This window comes from Camellia sinensis, chromosome 8 (genome assembly GCF_055761805.1).
Source record: "Camellia sinensis isolate YWXY chromosome 8, ASM5576180v1, whole genome shotgun sequence".
In the NCBI taxonomy this organism is placed as follows: domain Eukaryota; kingdom Viridiplantae; phylum Streptophyta; class Magnoliopsida; order Ericales; family Theaceae; genus Camellia; species Camellia sinensis.
The window spans coordinates 8968057-8976902 of NC_138968.1; the positions used below are offsets into that span (position 1 = coordinate 8968057).

The following is an 8846-nucleotide window of genomic DNA, read 5'->3' on the forward strand; positions in this document are numbered from 1 at the left end:
GGTCAACCCAAGGGAATTTCAAGTCGGTGATCTCGTCTTGAGAAAAGTCGTCGGCGACAAGAAGGATCCCAGAGAGGGCAAGCTTGGCCCAAATTGGAAGGGACCCTATAGAATCATCTCGGTACTGGACAATGGGGCATATCAGCTTGAAGATAAAGAGGGCAAAGAATTGCCAAGGCCCTGGAATACTTGCAATCTTAAGTTTTTTTATCATTAAATTTTCTTGTTCTTTGTTATTAGCTGAAGTAATAAATACAATTTTCTTATATACATTTGTGATTGATACGATACTTGACGAGGTTTTTGAAATACATACATAATGAGAACCCAAGTGGAACTTAAGTTCACATTAGGGGGCAGAAAGTTGGAAAATGGTTCTTGGCAAGGTAGAATATACAAGCCGAGATCATGTTTAACACTTGTTGAAATTTGTGAAAAATTTACAAGTTGAAGTTAAACCGAGATCATGTTTAACACTTGTTGAAATTTGTGAAAAATTTACAAGTTGAAGTTAAACTGAAATCATGTTTAACACTTGTTAAAATTTGTGAAAAATTTACAAGTTGAAGTTAAAACCGAGATCATGCTTAACACTTGTTGAAAGTTGAGAAAAATTTACAAGTTGAAGTTGAACTGAACACTTGTTGAAATTTGTGAAAAATTTACAAGTTAAAACCAAGGTTGCATTAAGAGAAGTACTTATGTACTTATCGAGGTATATTACCCCGAGGAAATTACACAGATAAGGTGTATGCTTGAAAGCATGCACAATTATTCTGAGTATAGAAACATATAACACAAGTAAAAGGAGGACAAAGATACAAACATTCAGGAGAAAAAGTTGTATTAACGTTCAAAAGAAGGCATATCGGCCACATCGAGAGCTTGCATTGTTTCAAAGAAAGAAAAAATACAAGGTATAGAAAGAAGAGAAAAGCATAAAACTAAGATTCTCCGGCGCCACTGGCAGGTTGGGTCTGGAGCTCGGAGGACTGCTGAGAAGACATCTCGGCGGCCTTCTCAGTCGCGAGCTCGGCGTCTATTTCTTCAAGGGTTTTGTCAAGGTTCTTATTAGCAATAGGCTCGTCTGATGTTGCCTTCTCGGGAGTAGCATCTTCAGGAACCTCCTCACCCTCCTCATCTTGAGTCAAGTCCAGGACTTGCTCATTTTGAGTAGGGGACTTGGCCCCAGCAACTTCCTTTGACTTTCTCACCAAAGCTTCCTCTTCAGACTCAGAATCGTTGTCGGATTGGCTTGGAGTTGGGCGGAATGGCAGGGCAAAGACGTCAGTGTTCCTGAGGGGGGAGTCTTCGGGGATTTCAAGCTTTTTCAGTAAAGTCATCTAACCAAGGGTGAAACCCTTGTTGCATGCCTGTTTCACATGTTTCTCATAGTCCGCCATGACATCGGCCAACCCCTCATTGTATCCCTTCTCATCGGCGGCCTTGAGCTCAGCGTCTTTTGTGGCCAAGGCATCCTGCAGCTCTTTCTAGGCCTCGACCATTTTTTCTTCAGCCTCTTTCTTCTGGGCCTCAAGAACTTTGTTAATGGCCTCAGCGGCATCCGCTTTTTCTTCGGCATCGTCTTTAGCTTTGACAGCAGCATCGGCCTGGTCTGCCAAAGTCTTCATTTTTTATTTCAAGTTTTTATTGGTCTTCTGCAGACTAGTAACCTCCCTAGTCTTGTCGGTCTATGCCTTCCTTGTCTCGAAAGATTGCATTGAGAAGGAGTGGGTGTGCTGGATTGCCTAAAGAAAAATGGACAGAGTAGAAGTCATTAGAAAATTTTCTAAGTATGAAAAAGAAAAGGAAAGAAAAATTACCAAATGAAGGGGCTTACTTTAGCAGAGTGCTGCAACATCAAGGCAAAGTTTTCATACTCAGTCATCTCGGCGTTGCGGTCGAGATCCCCAGGAAGGAGCAAGGCTGTAGTAAGGGCAACACCGACGTTGATGTGGTCGGCACTATCATCGACTTTGACCGGCTTGTCCTCCAAAGTAATGGGTGGAGCCTAGGGGGCACCAGACTTCATGGAGCCCGACATTGTGGCTGACTTTGACCTCGGCCTTTTAGACCGAGTCGATTGAGATGGTTCGGCATCGGCGGGCCTCTTTTCGGCAGCAGAAGAGGTCTTCTCACTCTTAGCCAATTTTGAAATTGGCAAGGTGTCTTCAGTATCAATCTGAGTCACTGTTGTCTTTGGCTGAGCTTTCTTTATTATTTTTCGCTTTGACTTTGGAGGAGGCTAGGATTGCGCTGGTTGGGCGTCAACGGTGGATGGAATGTTGGCTAAGAGGTCTTTAGCGACTGCTTTCTGGCAGCCCATCTCAGCAGCAAAAACAGTTCGTCGTCGTCGTCGGCGTTATGGTGGTGGGATGAGTTGTGGAGCTGAGGTGGATGGCTGCTCTACTAGATTTGAGGTTGACCCTTGATCTGGCTGAGATGAGGACGCTGTTGGAGGAGTTGTGGCAGAAGGGGGAGAATGGTTTTTCTTCCTCTTTGGGACGTCGGGGAGTACCGACTTGTAGGTCGGGATAAAGTTGAGTACCAAAGGGGCTCTGCACTTGTGGACTGGCAAATCCAATAGCTTCTTCAAACCCTTGCTGGGGAAAAAGGACTTGCGGAAGCCTTTTTCTGGTTGAGGAAGAGTTGCAAGAAAAACAGACATTAGAGACAAACGAAGTATTGAAGACTTTAAAAACAAGAAAATATAAACACTGGGCTCTTACCATTACCCTCTACAAAAACTGTTCGAGGAAGAGGGTAGAGGTGGAGGTCCTCATCCGAAGCGAACTCCCAGTTCCCTGAAATGATAAAGTAATCATCCCCGGCTCCCTTGCTGGAGTCTGGGAGGTCGGCGACGATTTTATACTCTGTGGACCTCGGCTTGAGGTAGTAAATATAGCCTTTCTCGTTTTTAAGGCCACACATGGTGTAGCAGTATTGGATGTCAGCTAAGGTAACCCTAGCATTTTCCTGTTTGGCTAAGGCTATTATACCATTTATGACTCGATAAGAATTGGTTGCAAGTAGGGATGACAATTTAAACCCGGCCCGATGGGGACCCGATCCCCCGACCCCAATTGAAACGGTTTTTCCCCGAAAATTATCCCCATAGGGCTGAGGATGGTATTGAAAATTAAATCCCCGATAATTTTCGGGCCGGGAACGGGGATAGATTCTCCAACCCTAGCCCCAGCCCCAGCCCGGCCCCGCCCCCACAGATCCCCGACTGATCCCCGCGTATAGTTATTATAATATATATATATATATATTATATTATATGTTTAGGGTTATCATAATATATATATTATATTATATTATATTATATTATATTATATTATATGTTTTTAGGCCCTCTCTCTCACTCACATCACACTCACATCTCTGAGCCCCTTTCCCTCTCTCTCTCTGTTGTGTAGTTCTTGTGAAGATCAATGGCAGATAAGGTGTCTACAGAATCATTGCCGAATAAGGTGTCTACAGCCGACGACGACGTTCCACTGAATTAGAACCTCCTCCTCCTTCTCCGACGACGATGAGGGCCAACTCCTCTTCCTCCTCCTCCGACGATGATGGGGGCCACCTCCTTCTCCTCCGAGACCTCCGACGACGACGACGTTCCCTCTGCCACGCCAGATCTGAGCAGATGGATCTCTCTCTCTCTACTTAGATCTATCTTTCTCTACTCAGATTTATTTGTGTGTTGTTGATGTTGTTTGATGATATTATTATTGATGATGTTGATGTTGAGGATGTTGTTACTACTGTTTTTTTTTTTTTTTTTTTATGGATCCGGGGAATTTTTGGGATCGGGGAAACCCGATCCCCGTTAGGGGACGGGGATGGGGATGGTAATAGGTTCCCCGTCGGGGATCGGGGTCGGGGTCGGGGACGGGGACATTCTTACCATCGGGGATCGGGGAAGGGGAGGGTAATCCCCGGCCCTGCCCCGCCCCGTTGCCATTCCTAGTGGCAAGCTGCATTGGGTTCAACTTATAGTAATGGATTATCTCACGGAAAAGAATGTTGAGTGGGAGCCGAAGTCCGCACTCGATAAAAGCTATAATAGGGAAGGACATAGAATCAGTTGTGGGCCTGATTGAGTCATCCTCCCCAGCCAACCTCAGATGAACGTCGGCCGGGATGTCAAACTCCCGCCTAAAGTGTTCTAACTTGGTCGGGGTATCTACCCTATGCTTCCACATACCCATAACGTCGGCTTAACTTTTAGAAGTTGGATTTTAGAAAGAAGGTGTTTTGTAAGGGTTTTAGAGACCATGGCTAAAAACCTAAAAATGTAGTATGGTCAAAATTTGTGGAGATCCTAAGGGGAACTCGTTTGGATTTTTCCTGAGGTTTGTGGGTTCTACAAGCAAATCCCAAACCTAGATCTATGGAAACAAAGATTGAAGGCGTGGATCTAGAAAAGACATAGAAGACAGAAAACAAAAAACGTGTTTCAGAATCAAGAACAGTGATGAACTATCAAGAACACAATGATGAAGTGTGCACAAGGGTGTGAGGTGAAGAACAATGGCAAAAGTGAACAAATTTGTGAGCAATGTGTGTATTCAAGACACAAATTGGGCAAAAGCAAAATCGTAAAATAAATGAGCTTGGATATGCGATTTATAAATCAAGAACTTGAGCAGAACAACAATGGCAACAAATAATAAGGTAAAGCTTTCTCAAAAACTGGAAACCAGGAGGGAACAGAGGCTTACCAGAGAAGTGAAGTCGATGTTGAAGACGCCAGAGTCAGGAGACGGTTACAATCAGAAAAGGACAGCGAAAGCTTCACTAGAGGAGAGGAATGAAAGCTGTTACAGAGCTTGAAAATTTGGAAACAATGGCGTATTTTGGAGAGAGAGAGAGCTAAGAGCTTGAGAAAGAGGATGCAAAAGTGAAGAGACGGAGAGAAAAATTGATTTTGATCAAAACGTGGAGAATGGCGGCAAAACACCATCAATAAGCCTAGAATGACGTATTAATCAGACGGCGCACGCAAGCACGAGACGACTTACAGACGCGTATCGAGTACGGTCCAGTAAGGGACAAACGCGTGGCAGAAACGGATGATCTATTTTGCGTCATAGCTCATGCGCGTGATAAAACTCTTGGAGTTCTTGGTTTAATGAAGCAATGACATCGACTGATAGGAAAATCTCGGCTAAATAAACTCGAATAAACTTAGTTAAAAATTCTGAAGCCTTGATGAGATAGACTGCAGGACCTGGTTATGAGAAGCTGGTGTATTATGACCTCGGTAAATTTATGATAGCCGACATGAACGATATAGGTTCCATCACCTCAGGATGCCGAGGTAATAGAACCTAGGGGGCAGTTGTGGGGATATATTTTCTGAGTACCAACACGTGGCCAAGGTGACGTCGATGTGTCAGCCGAGGTGTCACGTGTCCTGGTCGTGACGTCGAGGTGATCTCGGCTAGGCCGAGGTTATCTCCGAAGATATCAGAATTTGGGATAAGCGGATAAGGGATAAGAGTCCTAGAATGAGGAAGGACTTCAGCCTGGATAAGGATAAAGCTCTTAGGGAGTTTATCTTTATCTATTGGAGAGTCCAAGATAAGCACTGAGTAGAAGTCCATTGAAGCTAGGCTTCTATTCGGACTAAGATTGAGTTAACTATAAAAGAGAGGCACCCCCATGGGTCTAAGGTACGCAATTTATATTCTGAACAGTGAATTAAGCACTCTTGATATCTTTGAGAGATAACTGACTTGATCGTCGGAGTGCCCCCGGGTGGACGAACCACTGCCGGAATCTCTTCTTTCTGTTGCAAGTCAATCAGGCGCCATCTATTCTGCTAGTGCTCTCCAGCTGAATACTAAGTTGACAGTGTGGTCAGAAATTCGCTCACACAACGGTTTTGTTTCTTCTCTTACTCACTGCATGCGTGGTATGATCTCAATCATTTGAAAATAATTTCATGTAATATTCTGCTCAAACTAAATATGATAAAAAAAAATTTATGTTTCGGAACTACTGTCATAGTTTCTGCTATATAGTGTCCACCATTCTCGGACTATACGTGGACTCTTTCCTCCCCCCTCTCTCTCTCTCTCTCTCTCTCTCCTGTTTTGGAGTTGCCCAAATATTCCTGGGAGAGAAAGAGGAGAGACTGTAACAAACAAAGAGATATTTCTTCCTATTCATCTTTATCTTCAAATTTTGGGTCGTTTTAATTTATTTACTTTCCTTATCAATGGAGAAACAGGTACTTGATTACATGTTAGTACCAGCAGGACTGCCGATAATGGTGGCTTATCACATCTGGCTCCTCTATCAGATTATCAACTACCCATAACGCACGCACCTTCATCGGCATCAATGCCATCAACCGCCGCTTCTGGGTTCGCGCTATGATGCAGGTCCATTACAACTTATAATTTGAAATCATCATCTCATTGTTTGTTTTGGTAGAAAATGATTTCTACTAGTTTTTTCTTCTTCTTCTTGAGGCTACTGACCTTAAAACTAACGTGTTATGGTTGTATTAGTGACATGGCCAATTCTGGAACTATGCAAATTGAACCAACTCAACTTTAAAAAAAAGAAGAAGAAATTATATAGGCAATTGAACATACTGTGTTGCGACCTTAAAACTAATTTTTCTTCTTCTTCTCGAGGCTAGTGTATTGTGACCTTAAAATTAATATTTTATGGTTGTAGTTGGTGCTAGGCAGTTAAACCTACTTAACTTCGAAGAAAAATTTGAATTATATAGTTGATACAACTTTTTTGGAGAGCTTGTTATAAATTGATACCACTAAAATTGTTTAAAAAAAATAAAAGACATGTTTTACAATTATTAATTAATGATTGAATATGAATGAGAATAATATGGTAAGTGTAGTACTATTGTGATGATGAATACAGTTTTTTTTTTGTTTTTATTTTTGGAGAAATGATATATAAATAAAAAATTCATATAAAAATTTTGTTAGTAGGCAGGGCCGGCCCTGGGCTAAGGCTGGTAAGGCCTGTGCCTAGGGCCCCAAAAATTAGGCCCAAAAAAGGGCCCCAAAATTTAGTCTTGTATTATATTAAAATTTTAAGATGGCCCAATTCTGTTTAATTAATTTAGGCCATTTTAAAGGAGGCCTCAACAAATCTATTTGGCCCAATTGATAAAAGGCTTAATTGAAAAATATTTATAAGTTTTAGTTGTTAGTCCAATTTAAAAAATAAAATATAAAATATATGTATATGTATTAGTCGTTAGCCTAATTTTAAGTGGCCTATTTTTTTTTTCTCTTTATGGCCCAATTATGTGTTTTTTAGTATTTTTTTAAAAAATTATTTTATACAATTTTTATTTATTTATTTTGTAGATATATCTAATTTAGATACGCTTAAAAACTATAATATTTATATTTTTTTGAAAAAATGTTACCAAATACAAAAATATAAAAAAAAATACAAATTATAAACTTAGACAATTATTTTTGAAAACTCTAAACCAAACAAAGTGATTTTTATTTTTATTTTTAATAAATATCTAAAAAGGCCCCGAAAAATTAGTTTGCCTTAGGCCCCCGAAAACTCAGGGCCGGCCCTGTTAGTAGGATGGTGGCGGGTGATAGTGATGGTGAACTGGTATTGGTAAAATATTACTTCACAAAAAAGGGAAAATTGGCTGATTATATGAAACACAAAAAATACCGAATCTAACTGTTATTGTGATGGATTGTAATCTGAAAATTGCATGGCATATGAATAACAGCAGGACGCATCGAAATATGGGATTCTAGCAGTGCAAACGCTAAGAAACAACATAATGGCATCGACCCTTTTGGCATCAATGGCGATCACGCTCTGCTCTCTCGTCGCCCTCCTCATGACCAACACAGCCAGCACTCAGTCCGCTGGCAGATTTGTCTTCGGAGACCGAAGAGCTCGAATTCTCCATAAAATTCTTCTGCATACTAGTCTGCTTCCTCATTGCATTCTTATTCAGTGTCCAATCCATCAGGTACTACAGTCATGCCAGCATACTCATCAACGTCCCATTCAAAAAAATGAGTCTCCACCATGATTGTCACCGCCATTGCCCCCATTTGACGCCAGAGTATGTGGGGAGGAAGGTGAACAGGGGAAGCTATTTCTGGTCATTGGGTCTCAGAGCATTCTACTTCTCATTCCCTCTGTTTCTTTGGATCTTTGGTCCAATTCCCATGTTTCTTAGCTGCCCTGTTCTGGTTTTCTTGTTCTATTTTCTTGATTTCATCTATGATTTTACATTGGTTGCTGGTGTTTTTGACATAGGCGACCATGAGGAGAACAATGGATCTAGCTGATGTTAAATTAACAACAACAAAAAAAAAATGTAGCGTAGAAACAGAGTATGGATTCTGTTGAGCATTCCACACCTTTTGTTTTGTTTTTTTGTGAGACTGTGTGTTCCGTTTTTGTGTAATAAATAAGCTTTTGATTTTCCTTTCTTGTCTGATTAATTAATTAATATATCATTTTGGTTTTGTTTTGAGTACTATCACTATGCTGAATAATTAATCACTCGTCAAACATAAATATTCAAATCAAGCTATTCAAATTGTAGAAATTGTAAAAGCTCTATGAAGTGTCAGAAATTTCCCCTGAAGTACCATCTCTCTTTAGTTTTACCAGAAACACGTTTTCAGATATTCAAATCTCATACCAGTTGATCAAACACAGCCAAAACAGAACAGACTTAACAAATAAACAACATATGATCCAAACTTCAACAGACCCATGTCTCAATCTTATGCCTTCTCTTCCCTCCAAGTTCTTGCCACCGTTGAGAAGGACAAACAGTTCAATTTGCTCTAAAAATGTTCGAT

The 8846-nt window shown here is 41.0% G+C and overlaps 1 pseudogene across 1 annotated transcript; it reads left to right on the plus strand.

The window, feature by feature from the left end:
* The first annotated feature begins 6229 nt into the window (after positions 1-6229).
* LOC145797477 (uncharacterized) lies at positions 6230-8324 on the plus strand (annotated as a pseudogene). The gene is made up of 2 exons (XR_014339015.1): positions 6230-6395; positions 7754-8324. The product of XR_014339015.1 is annotated as an uncharacterized LOC145797477 (transcript).
* The last annotated feature ends 522 nt before the right edge of the window (positions 8325-8846 follow it).